A 22,354-nucleotide genomic window follows, 5' to 3' on the forward strand; every position below is an offset into this window, starting at 1 on the left:
GCTCCATCAAGAATCGGAGATTGAAAACGTGATCCATTTCAGGCGATTTGAGACCTGCAGACACTCTCAATAGGCCAGTAAAATAAACAAATGATGCAGTCCAAGTCCAGCCCTGCTCCAGCACTGTAGGAAAAACACCAGTGTCGCCCCAAGATTCACAATAATATAATTCGGCACTAAACTCAATTTAGACTTTTCTTTCTTCTCCACTCCTCCAGTGCAGATCTCACCACCGTCACTGGGAGCGGGATGAAAACTGTGCATTTGGATGACGTTATGGAGACGCAGTGACCATTAAAAGCCAGGCAAATGCCTTTACCAGTTGTTATGAAATGGAGCCGGTGTGCCATGTCAAGGCCCGGCGGCTGCATCCCCCCTGTCGAAAAAAACCCTTCTGCAGCTGACCAAAGGTCTAGTTAACTGGCTCACCCCTCTTTTGCTGAAGTGCTGCTGAGCTCTGACAGCTATAGTGAGCGGTGCCTGTTGGCTCGGCCGTCCACGGAACTATATAATAACTCCTACCTCCCCGCCCTTTAGTTGTGTGGCTGTGGGCCCTCTGTTGCAGCGATCTGGGTTCTTGGCTTTGGCCGGTGACCAGAGCAGCTAGTGCTCACACACACAATACAGTACTGTGCTTCGTGTGTGAGTGAGTGAGAGAGAGGGAGGGGAGGGCGAGAGTCTGGCTCATTCGAGGCTTTAGGAGAAGGAGCCCTCCACACCCGTTCTTCCATACTGGATTACAGGGCCTGGACTTCCTTGCTCCACATCCCCAGACTGCAACAATTCTGATGACTTTTTCCCCTCTCTCGCTATTTCACTGGTTCGGCAAAATAGAGCCATTTTGGAGCCGTCATAGTGTAGCTCCCCATCCTCCGGGCTGATCCTTGTTGTTTGTAATCTCAGAGGAAGTCTACGGGCCGGGCAGCAACAAAAGTCACTGTCAGACTGCAACAAGGCTGCAGTACAGAGCTCCGGTCCGTGGAAGAGGCACAGCCGCCCCCCTTTAAGGCCTCGAGGGGTCACCTGGTCCTTTAACAGCTTGTCATTCTCCACAGCTGGCCCACGCTGAGCTGTGCATTATGGTAACAGGGAGAGCCTCAGCGAGCCACCGCTCCGGAGTGGCACAGGGAACTTGTTTAGGTTTCCCGCTGCCAAGATCCTGTCAGGAGTAGCCCCAAAGCTCCAGAAGAGGAACTGCAGACTGTTCAGTCTCGAGCTAGCTACGCCCTCTCGCCTGCATGCTCACGACTGCTGTGGGGATCATAAGTCTCCCCCACACTCTCCCTCGACAATAGCTCTTAACAGACTGCCTTAGTGCAATGGAGGAAGTCGGGAAGTGTGGGTCCTAAACATCAAAACCAAATCAATTTAAATGTTCTTTAGTCCAAGTACTACAGTAGTCACATACAAAGTGTTAAGTGTTTAAATTCAAAAAATCTTCACAGGCTCCAGTTTAGTGTCGCCACTGGCCAGACATGCGTCAGACAATACCAAACATTACAGCACTTCACATATCTGTGAAGGACCCTTGTGTATGACTCCGGGTCAGAGAGTTTGTCCCACTTTCCCTCTGCTCACCATTAAACGAGCCAGACTCTATAGTAGACACAGTAGGCTAGGAATGAGCCTCGTAACATTTCAAACCCTATGCTGGCCTACTAGAGTCGTGTCAAGCACCGGGACTGTCTAGAGACAGTGTAGAGATAGAAATAGATGGAGAGGTGTGTAAAAAGCAGGGGGGTACGAGATATGGAGACAGGTGTGTAAAAAGCAGGGGGGTACGAGATATGGAGACAGGTGTGTAAAAAGCGCGGGGGGGGTACGAAATATGGAGACAGGTGTGTAAACAGTGTGTGGGGGTTACGAGATATGGAGACAGGTGTGTAAAAAGCAGGGTGGGTACGAGATATGGAGACAGGTGTGTAAAAAGCAGGGTGGGTACGAGATATGGAGACAGGTGTGTAAAAAGCAGGGTGGGGGGTACGAGATATGGAGACAGGTGTGTAAAAAGCAGGGTGGGTACGAGATATGGAGACAGGTGTGTAAAAAGCGGGGGGGGTACGAGATATGGAGACAGGCGTGTAAAAAGGGGGGGGGGGGGTACGAGATATGGAGACAGGTGTGTAAAAAGCTTGGGGGTACGAGATATGGAGACAGGTGTGTAAAAAGTGGGGGGTACGAGATATGGAGACAGGTGTGTAAAAAGCGGGGGGGGGGGGTACGAGATATGGAGACGGGTGTGTAAAAAGCAGGGGGGGTACGAGATATGGAGACAGGTGTGTAAACAGTGTGTGGGGGGTGTGAGATATGGAGACAGGTGTAAAAAGCGGAGGGGGGAGGGGTACGAGATATGGAGACAGGTGTGTAAAAAGCGGGGGGGGGTACGAGATATGGAGACAGGTGTGTAAAAAGTGTGGGGGGTACGAGATATGGAGACCGGTGTGTAAAAAGGGAGGGGGTACGAGATATGGAGACAGGTGTGTAAAAAGCAGGGGGTACGAGATATGGAGACAGGTGTGTAAAAAGCAGGGGGTACGAGATATGGAGACAGGTGTGTAAAAAGGGGGTACGAGATATGGAGACAGGTGTGTAAAAAGCGGGGGGGGTACGAGATATGGAGACAGGTGTGTAAAAAGCAGGGGGGCTATGAGATATGGAGACAGGTGTGTAAAAAGTGTGGGGGGTAAGAGATATGGAGACAGGTGTGTAAAAAGTGGGGGGTACGAGATATGGAGACAGGTGTGTAAAAAGCACGGGGGGAACGAGATATGGAGACAGGCGTGTAAAAAGCGGGGGGGGGTACGAGATATGGAGACAGGTGTGTAAAAAGCTTGGGGGTACGAGATATGGAGACAGGTGTGTAAAAAGTGGGGGGTACGAGATATGGAGACAGGTGTGTAAAAAGTGGGGGGGGTACGAGATATGGAGACGGGTGTGTAAAAAGCAGGGGGTACGAGATATGGAGACAGGTGTGTAAACAGTGTGTGGGGGGTGTGAGATATGGAGACAGGTGTGTAAAAAGCGGAGGGGGGAGGGGTACGAGATATGGAGACAGGTGTGTAAAAAGGGGGGGGGTACGAGATATGGAGACAGGTGTGTAAAAAGTGTGGGGGGTACGAGATATGGAGACCGGTGTGTAAAAAGGGAGGGGGTACGAGATATGGAGACAGGTGTGTAAAAAGCAGGGGGTACGAGATATGGAGACAGGTGTGTAAAAAGCAGGGGGTACGAGATATGGAGACAGGTGTGTAAAAAGGGGGGTACGAGATATGGAGACAGGTGTGTAAAAAGCGGGGGGGTACGAGATATGGAGACAGGTGTGTAAAAAGCAGGGGGGCTATGAGATATGGAGACAGGTGTGTAAAAAGTGTGGGGGGTAAGAGATATGGAGACAGGTGTGTAAAAAGTGGGGGGTACGAGATATGGAGACAGGTGTGTAAAAAGCACGGGGGGAACGAGATATGGAGACAGGTGTGTAAAAAGTGTGGGGGGAGGTACGAGATATGGAGACAGGTGTGTAAAAAGTGTGGGGGGTACGAGATATGGAGACAGGTGTGTAAAAAGTGTGGGGGGAGGTACGAGATATGGAGACAGGTGTGTAAAAAGTGGGGGGTACGAGATATGGAGACAGGTGTGTAAAAAGTGGGGGGTACAAGATATGGAGACAGGTGTGTAAAAAGTGGGGGGTACGAGATATGGAGACAGGTGTGATACAAAGAGGAAACAATCTCTTGTCAGTGATGAGGTTTGGATGGGCCACTGTCACATGCCACGTCACTAGGGGGGGGGGATTCCCAGCATTCCACAGCTTTAGGGGAAGTTAACCACCAACAAACTATGGCGCAGAGAACCCCTCAACTGTCGGCAGCAACACTCATTCATGATTAGCTAAATTCACAGATGACAAACCTGTCTGTGGCTACATAGGAACAATACTTCAGTCGAGTTCTTTCTCAGCCGACACAAGAAATCAAACATTCCATTGCTGAGTTCCGTCGAATCGCTCAATAATATCGGGACATTCGAGGGCAAGGGGCTTTGTGAGAACACACATAAATATCTTAACCATTCAATAACTAGGTCTATACTGTAGGAACGTTTCCTAAAGAAATCACACAATACCCGAGTGTCAAAGGAATTGCGACAGCAACACCATACTGTAGCCATTCTTAGCTCCAGTAGGACTCGCCTGATACTCTGTGGGTTTCATAACTCTGTGGGTTTCATTTGCTCAAAGAAATCACAATATCACACACCCGACAATGAAAACTCCATAATACTTTCCATCAAGAAGACCAAGGTAACCACTTGCTTCAGACCGCACACAGAGTGAAAATCATTAAAGGCATGTGTTACACATCAGCTGCTGGAGCTGCTCACCACCTAAAAGCTGGGACTTCTGAGAGGCAAGTTCAAATGTTGCTTCAACCCTGAAGCAAACTCAAAGAGCAATCGGGAGTGGGGTAGAGTGATATTTCCTAGGGTTCAAAGTCATATGAGAAAGGAAGGCTAGAGTCAAAAAATTAAAATATGTCCCGAGCACATAGAAAGGACAGAAAGCAAAAGAGGAGGAGGCCAGTTGGCCAGCCCCAGCCAGCCATATGCCAGTCCAGCTCAGCTCAAATGTGGTTAGCTAGCCTAATGGGGGTTTTGCCAGGCGACTTGTCAGCCATAGTTTAGACACATGGACATCCTCTGTGAATGCACACAGTCTGTCTAGAGGCAGGCATACTTCAGGAACAGGGGGCAGGGCTGGGCAGGGGCAGGGCTGGCCTTGGCGTCATCATGCACATCCTATCAGTCTTTCCTGTTACCACCTGGAAGGGACTGATCACCTCCCTGTGGTGCTGGCAGGACAAACCCGCAATCTCATCCCTCTGGTCACAGTCTGGTTGGCCGTCTGAAATTAACACCGTCCTGCTTTACTGTGTGTCGTGGCCTATAGCCTAAAGTAGGGCACTGGACCAAAGCCTATTCACTTGTAAAGGTCACCAAACGCAACTTGACTTGCTCTGCCTAAACCTAATGAAAAGCTGTTCAGTTCTGCTTTATCTTTGCCATTTTAACTTGGGAAAAAAAATGTTACTAGATGTTCCAAATGAGGGAAAAACAGTGGAATTACACTTGATCTGACACTCGCAGATCGTAGGCCACATGCCACTGGTTACGTAATGGGTGAGTGTGTGGAGTTTGACAAACAGGGTGAAGCCTTTGAAGACATTCCAACAATACAACGGTAAGTGACCTTCACTTCACCATGACAGCACAAGGTAAGACAAGGCAGAGGAAAAGCTAACAGACACGACTCTCTAAACTTAAACAAATCAACCACAAAACCCCCTAATATAAACAGTGGCATGGAACGGAAAAGACAAATGAAACCAATGAGCAGCCGCTGCCTCTTAGAAGGACTCGGTCTGACCGTTCCAGAGGTTTCACAGGGCCGACAAATTCGGGCTTACCCCAAAAACGTAAATCCGCCCTTTCCTTGGGCCGAGGAACTCTCCCAGTCAATTGATTGCAGATCCTCAGCTCTGGGAGAGAGAGCCCCTCAAACTGGGAGCTTTGGTCCTTATCCACATGCTGCATGCAGCCTCACTCAATCTTTCCCTCTCTCTGTACCGCGGCAGCGACAGTCGCCTCACTCACAAGTCTCTCTCACATTCTCCCACTCCCTCCCTCGGCTACGGGTAATCTCTCGTGCCACCAGATTGGGCACTCTTTTTTCCCCCTCCCGACATCATGTGAGAGAAAAACAGTATTTTTGTGGTGTGTGTGTGTGTGCGGATTACCTAAGGCCTACAAATTCACAGTGTGAATGGCTGCAACTCAATTACAGCAATGTGAATCAGGTGGCAGAGGCTCGAAATCACCCTCAGCATGACATGGGACAAAGACTACTTCTACCAGGGAAATTCTGGTTTGGATAGCGGTTAGACGGGACACTTGGTTTAGTTGCATCGGTTTTGTTTACGCTAAAGAAGCCGTCGCTAAAACATAGCGACTGTTTACTAATATGTCCCGCCACAAATGCAAATCGTAATTAATGCCAAGTTTCAAGGGGAAAACTGGAAATGTGGCATGTGCCAGGCCATACTTTACCAAAAGCAACATGACATGAATTGCAGACCTGGATATCTAAAAAGACAATATCTTCGATGAATCCTTAAGAATAACAAAACTGTTTTGGACTGCAGTTAAGGATCCTTGCCAGGGCTGACCATTTAAAATGGGTTTTTGTCAAATATAACTATAAGCAAAGACAGGACAGTGGGACTAGAAATCCCAGATCGCGCTTGTGGCTACGTTGGCTAGCATTGCTGATTCGCAGAAACGCGTCATTGGGTCTAGCGGTCGTCTTGCGCCGAACTGCGCATGTGAAGACAATCAAAATCAAAGGCACTAAAATGAAACGTTTCAGAACGTAACTTTCACAGGGTTGAAGTAATAACATGTTCAACTACTTAACACATTGGTTTGAATCTAGGTTGCGCTTTTAGATTTAGAAAACATTTTCAACTAAGAGAAACTAAAAGTTATTCCATATCAACTCCTCAAACCGCGGCCTGGTCTGCATGGTCTGCTTCACAAGCATTCCCAGAAGTCTCAAATGTTGCATTTCTTGGTTTAGAAACTCTGTGCTGTAAGCTAGTTTCCATGCTCCACTTCCTCTGGTATCCGGTGTCTCCAATCTGACAATTAGCTGCCCCATGCTAGGGCCCCATGTAACCCCTGACCTCACTTCCTGTCTCACTGCAGCGCTCTCTTCCTGTTTGCAGGTCTGGCCTGTGTCTGAGTGGAGTTCTGCTCGTCGTTCCTCTCAGCTGCTGCTGGCGCAGCGTGTCAGCTTTGCTTGTAATGGCTGGCCTTTTGCTGGTCCACTAGGTCCATCATGGCTTCATTTACGGAGGGGGGGGGGGGGGGGGGGGCTGGGTGTGAGGCTCGGAGCCAACGCTGATGAGAATAGACAGGAGTAGCCTGGGGTAATCACATCTTTATCCTTGCTGTTGGAGACCACGCTCTCGCAGACGCTAACCTCTTAACACACAAGCACACACACATATACACACACACACACAAATGGAGGGGCAGGTTGGACGGCTGCCAAACACGTACGTCTGCTTTTCAAATGGAACCCGATAGCCGTGACCCACACCATTTGGCTCAATCGGGAGGTATCCGTCGCAAGGGTTTGAAATGATAACACAGTGGGACCGATCGAGAGCACAGCTCCACCTGCAAGAGACTGGGCCTCCTCAACAGGAGGCCGGATTTAGCTCTCAAAAGAAAAACATTCATCCACACCTAATGTTTTCTAACTCATTCTGACAGCGGCTCCCTGCCACGTTGGGCCATGAAATATGAAAGTGTGAATAAATGAGTGCGGAGGGAGTGAAGCGTTGTTACAACAGTCGTCTCCTCACTGGGGGTCATCTGGAAATGGCAGCCCTGTGACCAGAGTCATGAGCTCGCATTAGACAAACATAGTGTTGTTTTAACCAGACCCGCTATACAAATACACACCCACCCCCAGGCCATTGGCTCTCAGTGTTTAAGCCCCCACAGCCATGGACCCTTCACATCCCAAAGGACGGCGCTGCGATCGAAAGATGCACATTCACGCCAAGGTCACAGACCGCCATTGTCCTTCAGACCCTTCAAAATAAACAGGGAGGGTCATGCAACGCCACCCCGTGGAACCTCAAAACACAAAGATTAGCGTTGTCAGTAGAGACACACAACTCACTCCAACAGAACGTCTCAAACGTCGTGACAATGAGACAGAATGTGCAGAATATGATGGGTGACAATAGGAGTTTCTCTGATTTATAATCATGTGAGAGGGATTTCAACTTTCATACTAATATATATGTATATATAAAAAACATCCATACATACATACTGTTTTGCATTTGTCCTGCCATTTTCGTTCACTTTTAGTAAGTTAAGCGAACAGTATCAATCATAACATAATTAAAAAGGTACACAATAAGGAGTATCACATTGGTCAAGCCATTAATCTGACCAAGCCACTGAAATAGGGAAGCTATTTTTGCACCAATATTTAATTTAGTAAAGTTTGCCCCCGGGGCAGCATGGAAAAAATGGCAAGATACTAAATCATATTGTGTGCTTATAATTTCATAATGCTGGTAAATATTATGATGAGATAATTTCCCATGTGCCACCAAAATAATGAACGCTTGGTCACATTTTCAACTGCATTCACAAAAAGGTAAACCACAGAAGCTCGGTACACCTTTTCCTGCTCCCTTTCATATGCTAATGTTGAAAGCTCTGCGTTTTAACTGGCCTAGCTTGTAATAATTCAGGGCGACACCGGCGTTCTCTGCTTTTTGTATTTGTAGGGAGGAGAATAGGGGATAGATCGTATATCACCATGATCATAAATCAATTAGTCTCTTCGCCACCTGTCGTACAACGCAACCCAAACATTCCTGCCCTTGGGGGTGTTGCTAGACGATGATCACCACCACCAACCTAAAGACCCTGACCCTAACTAACCCCTCCCCCAATCTGCTTTCAATGGTCAATATCCTGATTAATCACCCAAACACTCGTCTGATGAGAAGTTTTCAAGCGAGGCAATCACAGAGGAACTGCCTTGGTGATTTTTACGAGGGGTACATTGAGTGAGTGAGCAGCGCTGGGTTTCATTCAATCATTCATTTATTCATACGCCCCTTGTCATTTGTCACAGTCAAAAGAGAGGAGAGGAATTGATGCAGACCTTGAAGGAAATTGCGCCCCAATACCCTGATGGCTTTTCAAAAGTGCTGAATGCACAGCAAACACCACACAGTGTCGTGGTTTTCAAATGGGAGCGCGGACGGATATTGACGCCTATTTGTATTGATGGTGCGTCAGGGGCAAAACACATTGTAGATGGAAAGGCCCCAACTGTCGACATCTAGATGACCGACCTGCCAACAACTCCGTCCATCTAGAAAAGTTGGGTTGTCTCATCTAGACAAACTTCCTGCCGTGCTGACTTGCAGTAAGTCAGTCTAACTAGACGACTGCACACAAGCACTACGCTGTTCAATCCAGCATTTCAGATCAGGATCTAGGTCTCAGAGGAAAGCTAAGGAAAACTCCACTGAAAATGGAGAGAGAAAAAAAAAGTCCTCTTCAATTTTTCATGATCTGTGGCATTTCAACAACTTTATCAAGCACTGTAATGTCAAACTGCTTGGGCGCATGAGACGATGAGAGAGGGGGGTGAGAAAGTCTCAGAAGACTTAACAACTGCCTGGTGCCAAAACCGCTGCAAAGGGATTCTGGATATTTTCATGTACATGTTGGGCTTAACTGCTAGATAATAATATCCTTTTCACAGAGCCAGCTCCCCTAACAATGCTCCCCCCCACCCTTTATTGTATTCACACATTTTGCTATTTGGAATTAATTCTTTAAAAAGTAGCTGAAAAGATGGTGGCACTAAAAAAGAAAATGTGTCTAATCCTCAATGTGAGAACATGGAGAAAGTAGATTTGTCAAGCTTTGATTTAGCAGTATTATTTCATTATAAAGTGGGACTCGCAGCACGGCTTAGCTGTGTGAAATGGCTCAATCAGTGTCATGAGGAACACTGAAGAGGGGGGAGGGCCATCTGAAGACCTGAGCAAAACCAACTTGGCAGCATGTTAAAGACACTTATACCTGTCACCTGTACCATATTCTTCGACTGCATAGTCTTTTCAACCGACACTTACCATTCACTTCCAGAGGACTTGACAGTGGAGAGCGATTTGGCTTGGGTTTAACAGAATCTAGGGCAGGGTGGTGGTGTATTGTGTAGCAATAGCTGGGCACTGGAGGACGGTTTTTAACCAGACAAGCTCACACACGGAGCCTGCTGTAGACATTATAAGGTGGATTTTCAAAAGAACAAAAGCTGCGGGAAAGGGGGGGGGGGTGAAACAGAATCCAACTAGGAAGTTTCTCTGAGTCACTGCCCTCCTTCATCCAAATTTGCTACATATGATTTTTGCAATAATTTCCTTATCTCCTTGGTCAGATCCCCCCCCCAAAAAAAATGATATTTGAGGACCAAGGTCAGATCAAAGCTGAGGGAGGAGGATATATCTCGAGACAAAGTCACTTTAGAAGGTACAAGGTAAAGGATGCAAAATGGCGAGTCCCTAAAAGGTTACCCCCCCCCCACACGGAAACATTTACACTCGAGTAAAGTGCTAAACATTTTTAGCGTTGTTCAGTAATCGACTTGGGCAGGAGCTCACCGGAGCAGAGCACCTCAAATGTTCTACTGCTTGAGCTCCTGTTCCTCTTACAGAATATTTGCTCAAAAGTATTGTGGAACTCCTGCACCTAAATATACAACTGTACAGGCATTCCAAAATGAGTACCGGAACCTATTTCAGTCAAGCACTGGTTGTCACAATACTAAAGTTTGACTAATGATGCGATACCAGGCCAAGTATCACAATAGCGAGCATGTACTGTGATACAACGGGGTGGGGGATTATTAGCATCCTGTTCGCCCAGCCCCCACAGGACACCTGTTCTCGTTTTCTATATGTACTGCATGTTCTTCACAAAAACCTGTCCCTTCACACCAGTCTTCAATACAACACATTGAATCCAAACTGTTTACTGTATAATAGAATAAGTTAATAAGTATGCAGAAAGGGTTGATTTGCTCATATCCAAAAGGCATCCCTGTGATTTGGCAGGAAGAATGAAGTAAGGAATATACAGTCAGGTCCATATTTATTGGCACCCTTGATAAAATGAGCAAAAAAATACTGTATAAAATAAATCATATAAGTACTGAGCTATATAGTATGCTACAATATTTTTGGAGATTGTTAAAGTAATATATATATATATATATATATATATATACACACTATATATACACACACATACATATATATATATATCCTTCTGTAGCTCAGTTGGTAGAGCATGGCGCTTGTAACGCCAGGGTAGTGGGTTCGATTCCCGGGACCACCCATACGTAGAATGTATGCACACATGACTGTAAGTCGCTTTGGATAAAAGCGTCTGCTACATGGCATATATTATTATTATTATATATTATAAATATAATCAAAATTATTAGCACCCCTCTTTTCAATACTCTAGCATCCTCCCCTTGCGAGGATAACGACACTGAGCCTTTTTCTCAAATGTTTTATGAGATTGGAGGAGGGATCTTAGACCATTTCTCCATACAGAATCTTCCCAGATCCTTGATATGCTTTTAAACTACTGGCAGGCCACTAACAAAAAAAACTGGTAAGTTGACCAATACGCACAAATTTGGTCGGCACAGGAAGAGCGGAAAGGGGATAGATGGCCTACTCAAAGAGATACAGTACGCTTCGAAGGTAGGATGCATATGCCTTACCAATATAATTCTAAGCTCTCTTTTTCTGGTGTTAGTTCAGTTCTGTTTGGTCCTACATTTTCTACATTGGGAGCAGTGTGTGTGCGCGTGTGTGAGAGATGGTATAGTTATCTGAATAGCAGGCTAAAGATTGTTTCATATAGTGCGTTTTCCCTTACTGACAAAATGACATGCAGATCATTATGCATTTGCAGTCATGTCCATATTATTGGCACCCTTGATAAGAGATTATCTATCAAGGGTGCCAATAATTAGGAAACATTTGAAAAGATAGGCACAAAACAGAATATAACAAATATAACAAGATACTGTAGCTTAGAATTACATTGATTAGGCATATGCATCCTACCTTTGAGTAGGGCATCTATCTCTTTTCCACTCCTCCTGTGCCATCCAAATGTGCATAGCCTATTGGTCAACTTACCAGATTTTTTTTGCTAGCTAGGTAACATGACTAAACATGGTTGTTTGTTATCAAAACCAACAATTAGTGGCCTTCCAGTTGTTTAAAACCGCACGCGACATGGTTTATTCAATGACATGAAATGGTAGAAAGGGGAAAAGATGATGTGTGGCACAGCCTTTGAATGGCTTGGCCTCGAGACACGCGGTTTTCAACTATGTAAAATTGCAAACACGACTGTCAATGTGCTCTTGTTTTACTCGATGGCTGCGTGACAGAGAAGTCTAGACAGACTGGCCTGGGCTCTTGGTTCTTACAGGCTAAATTAAAAGTAGTGCATCCACTTCGCTCAAGCCGCTAGCTGCTCCAATAATGAAACACATTCAACAACAGAAGACTCATCACCGTCTGTACACCCCAGCTCGCCACAACAGAAGACTCATCACCGTCTGTACACCCCGGCTCGCCACAACAGAAGACTCATCACCGTCTGTACACCCCGGCTCGCCACAACAGAAGACTCATCACCGTCTGTACACCCCGGCTCGCCACAACAGAAGACTCATCACCGTCTGTACACCCCGGCTCGCCACAACAGAAGACTCATCACAGTCTGTACACCCCGGCTCGCCATCCCAGCTAAATTACATTTGAAAACAGATGGAGATGAGCAGAAAGAGAGGACGGAGAAGCAGGTGAGCAACGGCTGGTAGGGGGATGCGTCTGGCTGATCACAGCTGATTTTGGATGAAGCACTCATTCTGATCTGACATATCGGACACCAAGCTCTGAACTGGGTTTGATATTCTCATTGTAGAACGAGTAGGGATGATCTCGATATGAGAAACAGACCACCCCTCCCATTTCCCAAACATTTTTCTTCAGATCTACACGATTCACGTGGATGGCCTATTTTGAGATCAAAACAGAGAATATTGCTGAAGGACAAGCATCCCTGAAGGCCAATAATATGTATTTCTGCACAGAGGAATTGGGGAAGAATCTAACAGTGAACTGTAAACAAGACAGTACACAGTTAGCTGGTAATTCTAAATTGGCACAAAGTAAAAGACAACGGTCAAAAAGTACAAATAGTTAGACAAATTTGGCCTGGTGCAGAGTATCCACGGGCTGACTGAGATAGAGGGGGTTGGGGGTTAAGTGCACCAAGTTGACCTCTATGGGTCAATAGGTGATGGCTACATTTATCATACCTCTGCTAGCTTCCAAATGAGAACCAAGGAGGCTGCTTTCTCGATAAAATTTCAACCGCATTTTTACATCAACCTGTACGCTAATGAAGACTTACTACAAGGCAACCAGATGCCCAGTGTTTATGAGAGAGAGACAAATATTGGAATCCCTGAATGGAAAAACATGCCATGCTGGCTTCAGGCAAAAGCAATGAAACATTGCGTCAGTTTGACGATTTAATGACTGTGGTCTGGATCATATCAGAAGTTTAAATACCTGCCAGAGTCAATATAAAGCCCAGTATTTCATGCTTCATGAGGGCAGTTAACATTCAATTTGGCTTGATAGGAAAACAATGCCGGGGGTGTGTGTTGTGGTGAGTGCTAGTTACAACACAATGGCTAGCTGTCCAAATGAACCAATGGGAGAAATATAGTGAGAAATAGATTTGGGAAATGCTTATCAGAGAACACCCCACCCCTGGGGGACCTTCCCACAGAGCATCTCAGAACAGAGTGCAGCCCCAAAATGATTGCTGCACTGCAGATGAGTAGAGCGAGTGACTACTGAAGGCTCGGGGCCAACTGAAGATGACCGCATCCTGTTGTACGATGTGGGAACCGCCAACACTGGGACAAAGGAGAGAGACTTGCTCACGCTAGAGAAATCCACCCTCGCCGAAGAGATGGCAAGAATTCGACAAGCAAAACAAACATAGCGTTCGTTTCAGCTCCCGTTTCATAAGTTGTGTGTGGGCAGAAAATTCCTTCGTGATTGCAATTATCAAAACGAACACACACGCAATGTGAAAACGCATTCAATTTTGGCATTCCACTTTCATAAGAGTCTGTCCAGCCTTGCCTAACACAGAGTAGATACCGTTTTCAGAGGGGCAATTAGCTCACATGTATTTCCATTAGGTCACATCTATTGTTCGTTGTTGCCGCTATTCTATTGAGGCTAAATATAATTGTACTAAATAAGAGTACTGCAACACATTATACGGTAATGGAGCACTCCAACACAACATAACTACCAGGTCAATCTCACAGCAAAATCATAATGTTGACAATAATGTTGACAAAAATACAATTATTTGCAATAGGCCTATTCCTGGGTCTGCTGTTAAGGTCTACAAAGACAGTGTGTGGACTGGACAGCCATGGAAAGTAGGTGACACTCTTCATCAAATAGGCCAATGCATATAAAACCTTGACACCCTTTAAACCTTATGAAACAAGACACATCTTAACAGTCCTGCTCAGCTCAGACTCCCTGATCATCATCACTTGTGCTCAGCAAAATCATGTTGACATAACATAGGATTCTAGTGTTTGCTGAACACGGTCATGTAAGCTACTGAAAATGTTGCAAGCTAAACAGAGCAAGCCTCTCAAGATACGTACGAGTTGTAGGGAAATATACATGGAGCTACAGATGAGACAAAGATGGCCTTATATTAGGGCGGGAGCAGCCAGTTAGAGGCAGAGAGGGCTTTGACAAACGAAGAGTGGCTGGTGTGTACATAGCGAAAGACGTTGTGGAAATAGCCCCGGAACACAAAGCAGCGAACACGTCCTGGAGCAACCCCACCACATTTCACACACGCAGGACGCCAAACTACACGCTTGGGGTTTCCACCTTCATTTGGCTGAAAATGAAACTCGGGACAGGAACTAAAGCAATTTTTAACTCCCTCCCGCTCGCTCGGTCTCTGATAATGTGCCCAGTCAATGGACTGTGGGTCTATTTAACTGCAGGCAGCCCACAGCACAGTCATACATAATGAATGGTAACTCACACGAAAGCCTAATCACCATTGTGCTGTCACCCAGCAGAGAAGATTGCTTGTTTAATTTACTGCGCCGCATAAGTCTCAGTTCTGCCCAATTTAGTTTAGCAATTTCGATGACTGAGTACTCCAGGTATTTATCAATATGCCTTTCTCCCAATGCCACAAATCAGTAAGAATGTAAAGGCTAATGTGCCTGCTGCAGTGTGTGTGTCTGCTGCAGTGTGTGTGTCTGTGTGTGTGTGTGTGTGTGTGTGTGTGTGTGTGTGTGTGTGTGTGTGTGTGTGTGTGTGTGTGTGTGTGTGTGTGTGTGTGTGTGTGTGTGTGTGTGTGTGTGTGTGTGTGTGTGTGTGTGTGTGTGTGTGTGTGTGTGTGTGTATTACATGGTGAAAACAACACGTTCTCTGACAAGAAACCACAGGACAAAGGCTGGGTGAAATAAACTCATCAACACTAAGACTGCAATAAGACATATACACTACATGACCAAAAGTATGTGGACAGCTGCTTGTCGAACATCTCATTCCAAAATCTTGGGCATTAATATAGAGTTGGTCCCCCATTTGCTGCTATAACAGCCTCCGTTCCTCTGGGAAGGATTTCCACTAGATGTTGGAACATTGCTGCAGGGACTTGCTTCCAATCAGCCACAAGAGTATTAGTGAGGTCGGTCACTGATGGGCGTTTAAGCCTGGCTCGCAGTCAGCATTCCAATTCATCCTAAAAGGTGATCGGTGGGGTTGAGGTCAGGGCTCTGTGCAGGCTAGTCAAGTTCCTACACACTGATCTCGACAAACCATTTCTTTATGGACCTCGCTCTGTGCACGGGGGTATTGTCATGCTGAAACAATAAAAAGGCCTTTGCCCAAACTGTCACCACAAAGTTGGAAGCAACAGAATTGTCTAGAATGTCATTGGATGCTGTAGCGTTAAGATTTCTCAAACCATGAAAAACAGTCCCAGACCATTATTCCTCCTCCACTTTACAGCTTGCACTATGCATTCGGGCAAGCAACCGCCAAACCCACTGCTCCAAATTCCAATGGTGACAAGCTTTACACCACTGCAGCCGACACTTGGCATTGTGGATGGTGATTTTAGGATTGTGTGGCTGCTCGGCCATAGAAACCCATTTCATGAAGCTCCCGACAAGCAGTTATTGTGCTGATCTTGCGTCCAGAGCCAGTTTGTAACTTTGTAGGGAGTATTGCAACAGAGGACAGACCATTTTTACACGCTACGCGCTAGAGGTTGACCGATTATGATTTTTCGACGCCGATGCAGATTATTGGAGGACCAAAGAAAGCCGATGTCGATTTTTTAAAATGTATTTGTAATAATGACAATTACAAAAATACTGAATGAACACTTATTTTAACTTAATATAATACATCAATAAAATCAATTTAGCCTCAAATAAATAATGAAACATGTTCAATTTGCTTTAAATAAATGCAAAAACAAACGAAGAAAGTAAAAGTGCAATATGTGCCATGTAAGAAAGCTAACGTTTCAGTTCCTTGCTCAGAACATGAGAACATATGAAAGCTGGTGGTTCCTTTTTACATGAGTCTTCAATATTCCCAGGAAAGAAGTTTTTAGGTTGTAGTTATTATAGGACTATTTCTCTCTATACGATTTGTATTTCATTAACCTTTGACTATTGGATGTTCTTATAGGCATTTTAGTATTGCCAGTGTAACAGTATAGTTTCCGTCTTCTCTCCTCGCTCCTACCTGGGCTCAAACCAGGAACACATCGACAACAGCCACCCTCGAAGCAGCGTTACCCATGCAGAGCAAGGGGAACAACTAGTCCAAGTCTCAGAGCGAGTGACGTTTGAAACGCTATTAGCGCGCACCCCGCTAACTAGCTAGCCATTTCACATTGGTTACACCAGCCTAATCTCGAGAGTTGATAGGCTTGAAGTCATAAACAGCATTGCGAATAGCTGCTGGCAAAACGCACGAAAGTGCTGTTTTGAATGAATGAATGCTTACGAGCCTGCTGCTGCCTACCATCGCTCAGTCAGAGCAGTCTATCAAATATCAAATCATAGACTTAATTATAACATAATAACACACAGAAATACGAGCCTTATGTCATTAATATGGTAAAATCTGGACACTATCATCTCAAAAACAAAACATTTATTATTTCAGTGAAATTACGGAATCCTTCCGTATTTTATCTAATGGATGGCTTCCATAAGTCTAAATATTCCTGTTACATTGCACAACCTTCAATGTTATGTCATAATTATGTACATTTCTGGAAAATTAGTTCGCAATGAGCCAGGCGGGTCCAAATTGTTGCATATACCCTGACTCTGCGTGCAATGAACGCAAGTTAAGTGACACAATTTCACCTGGTTAATATTGCCTGCTAACTTGTATTTTTTTAGCTAAATATGCAGGTTTAAAAATATATACTTCCGTGTATTGATTTTAAGAAAGGCATTGATGTTTATGGTTAGCTACAGTCGTGCAACAATTGTGCTTTTTTCGCAAATGCGCTTTTGTTAAATCCTCCCCCATTTGGCGAAGTTGGCTGTCTTTGTTAAGAAGAAATACACACAGTTCGCAACGAGCCCGGCGGCACAAACTGCTGCATATACCCTGACTCTGTTGAAAGAGAAGCGACACATTTTCCCTAGTTAAAAAACATGAATGTTAGCAGGCAATATTAACTAAATATGCAGGTTTAAAAATACAGTGCCTTGCGACCTTTTGCCACATTTCAGGCTTCAAACATAAAGATATAAAACTGTATTTTTTTGTGAAGAATCAACAACAAGTGGGACACAATCATGAAGTGGAACGACATTTATTGGATATTTCAAACTTTTTTAACAAATCAAAAACTGAAAAATTGGGCGTGCAAAATTATTCAGCCCCCTTAAGTTAATACTTTGTAGCGCCACCTTTTGCTGCGATTACAGCTGTAAGTCGCTTGGGGTATGTCTCTATCAGTTTTGCACATCGAGAGACTGACATTTTTTTCCCATTCCTCCTTGCAAAACAGCTCGAGCTCAGTGAGGTTGGATGGAGAGCATTTGTGAACAGCAGTTTTCAGTTCTTTCCACAGATTCTCGATTGGATTCAGGTCTGGAAATTGACTTGGCCATTCTAACACCTGGATATGTTTATTTTTGAACCATTCCATTGTAGATTTTGCTTTATGTTTTGGATCATTGTCTTGTTGGAAGACAAATCTCCGTCCAGTCTCAGGTCATTTGCAGACTCCATCAGGTTTTCTTCCAGAATGGTCCTGTATTTGGCTCCATCCATCTTCCCATCAATTTTAACCATCTTCCCTGTCCCTGCTGAAGAAAAGCAGGCCCAAACCATGATGCTGCCACCACCATGTTTGACAGTGGGGATGGTGTGTTCAGGGTGATGAGCTGTGTTGCTTTTACGCCAAACATAACGTTTTGCATTGTTGCCAAAAAGTTCAATTTTGGTTTCATCTGACCAGAGCACCTTCTTCCACATGTTTGGTGTGTCTCCCAGGTGGCTTGTGGCAAACTTTAAACTACACTTTTTATGGAGATCTTTAAGAAATGGCTTTCTTCTTGCCACTCTTCCATAAAGACCAGATTTGTGCAATATACGACTGATTGTTGTCCTATGGACAGAGTCTCCCACCTCAGCTGTAGATCTCTGCAGTTCATCCAGAGTGATCATGGGCCTCTTGGCTGCATCTCTGATCAGTCTTCTCCTTGTATGAGCTGAAAGTTTAGAGGGACGGCCAGGTCTTGGTAGATTTGCAGTGGTCTGATACTCCTTCCATTTCAATATTATCGCTTGCACAGTGCTCCTTGGGATGTTTAAAGCTTGGGAAATCTTTTTGTATTCAAATCCGGCTTTAAACTTCTTCAAAACAGTATCTCGGACCTGCCTGGTGTGTTCCTTGTTCTTCATGATGCTCTCTGCGCTTTTAACGGACCTCTGAGACTTACACAGTGCAGGTGCATTTATACGGAGACTTGATTACACACAGGTGGATTGTATTTATCATCATTAGTCATTTAGGTCAACATTGGAGATGTCAGAGATCCTCACTGAACTTCTGGAGAGAGTTTGCGGCACTGAAAGTAAAGGGGCTGAATAATCTTGCACGCCCAATTTTTCAGTTTTTGAATTGTTAAAAAGGTTTGAAATATCCAATAAATGTCGTTCCACTTCATGATTGTGTCCCACTTGTTGTTGATTCTTCACAAAAAAATACAGTTTTCTATCTTTATGTTTGAAGCCTGAAATGTGGCAAAAGGTCGCAAAGTTCAAGGGGGCCGAATACTTTCGCAAGGCACTGTATATACTTGTGTATTGATTTTAAGAAAGGCATTGGTGTTTATGGTTAGGTACACGTTGGAGCAACGACAGTCCTTTTTCGCGAATGCGCACCACATCGATTATATGCAACGCAGGACACGCTAGATAAACTAGTAATATCATCAACCATGTGTAGTTAACTAGTGATTATGATTGATTGATTGATTGTTTTTTTATAAGATAGGTTTAATGCTAGCTAGCAACTTACCTTGGCTTCTTACTCCATTCGCGTAACAGGCAGGCTCCTCGTGGACTTCAATGTAATCAGGTGGTTAGAGCATTGGACTAGTTAACTGTATGGTTTCAAGATTGAATCCCCGAGCTGACAAGGTAAAATTCTGTCGGTCTGCCCCTGAACAAGGCAGTTAAACCACCGTTCTTAGGCCGTCATTGAAAATAAGAATGTGTTCTTAACTGACTTGCCTAGTTAAATAAAAGGTGTAAAAATATATATAATAATAAATAAAAATACAAAAATATGCCAAATCTGTGTCCAAAAATACAGATTTCCGATTGTTATGAAAACTTGAAATCGGCCCTAATTAAAATCAGCCATTCCGATTAATCCGTCGACCCTTTACTACGCGCTTCAGCGCTCGGCGGTCCCGTTCGGTGAGCTTGTGTGGTCTACCACTTCCTGGCTGAGCCGTTGTTGCTCCTAGACATTTACACTTCACAATAGCTGCACTTACAGTTGACCGGGGCAGCTTTAGCAACGCAGAAATTTTACAAACTGACTTGTTGGAAAGGCGGCATCCTATGACAGTGCCACACTGAAAGCCACTGAGCTCTATTATTTTTTTAATTTAACTAAGTAAGGCCATTCTACTGCTGATGTTTGTCTATGGAGATTGCATGGCTGTGTGCTCGATTTATACACCTGTCAGCAACCGGTGTGGCTGAAATAGCCGAATCCACTCATTTAAAGGGGTGTCCACATACTCTCGCATATGTAGTGTAGTTGTTGGAACAGTATATTGCATGGTCATTCATGTTAACCAAAAACTAAAGAAAATCGTGTTGGTGTGTAATGACACATAAGATACTTACACAACCTAGGCTGATGGCAAGACACACTGTGTACTAGGATCTACGTCACTTACACAGCAAGTCTCTCATCGGCTTGTTAAATCATGTCAGCTGACATGGTCAGACATCACCACAGGCAGGGTGAAAGCCTGTACCCATTCTGCCCATTAAAAGACTGATGTGGTCCAAGTCTGGCCACTGGAGGCTTAACTTAGCTCCGCTCTGGATCCTTGCACTGGAATCTCATCAGTTTAGTGAACAACAGCAGCCTCTCTGAAGCAGTGTACCATGACTGAGATCAAGAGCGATGGGATGCCTTCTCCCCGGCTCTGCTGTGTTGACAGACCATAGAGGCAGTGGAAGCAGCAGCAGGCAGCAGCTCACAAAAGAGGTTTGGCTGAAGTGAGCAGGGCACAGCACACAGTATGATAATGACACTATGAGCTGAGCTCTTCAGTTTGCCCTAGCAGAAGCAGCAGCTAAAGCATTATCAGATCTGTTCTGGGTCATTATCCTCCCATTCAACACAGATCTGGCACCGGCCTCATCTAATGTGCAGGCAGGAAGCAGAGTGATCTATGCCCGCCTGGCACCCGCCAACACGGCAGGACCTGTTATACAAAGAAAAGGTCCATGCAGGACGTCAACCAGATAATCTGTCAGTGTCTCTGCCTTGACAGAAGCCCAGAGGTACAGTTTCACAACGACAAAAGTGATTGACTGACCAAAATGTAAAAGGTCCCTAGAAATACATGCACAAGGAAACAGAGACATACTGTGCAAGCTACATTGTGTTAGATTCGTAGGACCATTTCCTGGAGGAGAACATTTGCTACCTGGTGTAGTAAGTACCCTGTGCTGAAGTGACCCCAGGCCGCCAGGCTAGCTGTTGGCAGGAGGGGGTTAACTCCTCAGACTGTGCAGTGGAGCTGCTCTAACAAGAATATTAAAGGCATGTCCCTGGGTGCTGACAGAGAGCACCGAGACAGGGAGAGGAGGAAGGAGAGATGGGGGAGAGAGAGAGAGAGAGAGAAGGGAAAGCGAATGAGAGCATGTGGTGGTGGTGGTGGTGGGAGGGTGAATACGATTTTCAATGACAATGTGCTTAAGATCCCAGTTTCAATGAACGAACATATCATCCGTCAACGTTAATGTCAGTGTCCAGGGGAAAATGAAGGGAAATGGAATAGAAGCCATTCATTAGGAAAGGGGCAGGAGAGCCCAAAGCGGCCAGTCTCGCCCCGCTGATAGCCGCCCCGGGAAAATAAATATATACAGAGACCATTATTAATTGAGCATTTCCGAGGTGGCAGGCCAGGCACGATAAAAGGTTGGTTCTCATGCTACAGAGATATTATTAGACTAGCTGCCTGGGCTGGAATCGGTTAGTATTGTACAACTACCAGGGGCTGTCAATGGGAATGAAGACGAGGTTTCACTGCCTGCCTGGAGTGGCTGACTGGCTGCCTGGCTGGAAGGAGAATGGGCCTGGCTCTTTACAGCAATGTGGATGTACTCAGTGGAAGCAATTGATACCATTGTTTTATGGATGGGGGGGGGGATTAACTGACGACAATAGAGCCCTTTCACTGGAAATGTCAGCCGTCAAGCTGAGGGACTGTCCGACTGGGCAAAAGAGACTTCTATGAAAGCAAAGGCACAAAATGGATGTGGAAAAATGACACTGCCACAATATCCCCACACAAATTGTGAAATGCAATAGGTCTCTCGTGGTAGAATAGATTAGGCCGACAGTGTGTGCGTGTACGCCAATGCCAGAACAAAGTGAAATGTACCAAAATAGACAGTACGAACTCAATATAGATAAAGTAGTAAGCTACACCAAATTAAATGTACTAATTAGCTATTGCTTCGTCTTCCACACAGCGATCTGAAAAACAGCCTTATGTAGGCTAAATCTGCTCAGAATCTCAATGTCTAAATCAATTGTCTTTTCAATCACACCCGATACAATGAATCACAATAATAGCTCAGTGATCAGACTTAAGGTTAGCCTCATTTCAAAAGAAGACAAAAACTGACCTAATTCTTCAGGCATATTAAACTGGTGAGGGACTTAAAATATCAGAACTGATTATCCATTCTAGGCCATTTTTTCCTTATGAGATTATACAATAGCTGATAATATTAAAGATCCCTCACCATACCTACGCATTGCTGGAAGGCTAACACAATGGCATTGG

General features: G+C 45.0%; 1 protein-coding gene across 3 annotated transcripts in view; it reads right to left on the bottom strand.

Annotated features, from left to right (window-relative positions):
• Positions 1 to 22,354, bottom strand: part of raraa (retinoic acid receptor, alpha a) — a 259,366-nt gene that overhangs the window by 225,703 nt on the left and 11,309 nt on the right. The window lies entirely within an intron of this gene.

The sequence above is a fragment of the Oncorhynchus gorbuscha genome, linkage group LG11 (genome assembly GCF_021184085.1).
Source record: "Oncorhynchus gorbuscha isolate QuinsamMale2020 ecotype Even-year linkage group LG11, OgorEven_v1.0, whole genome shotgun sequence".
Classification (NCBI taxonomy): Eukaryota; Metazoa; Chordata; class Actinopteri; order Salmoniformes; family Salmonidae; genus Oncorhynchus; species Oncorhynchus gorbuscha.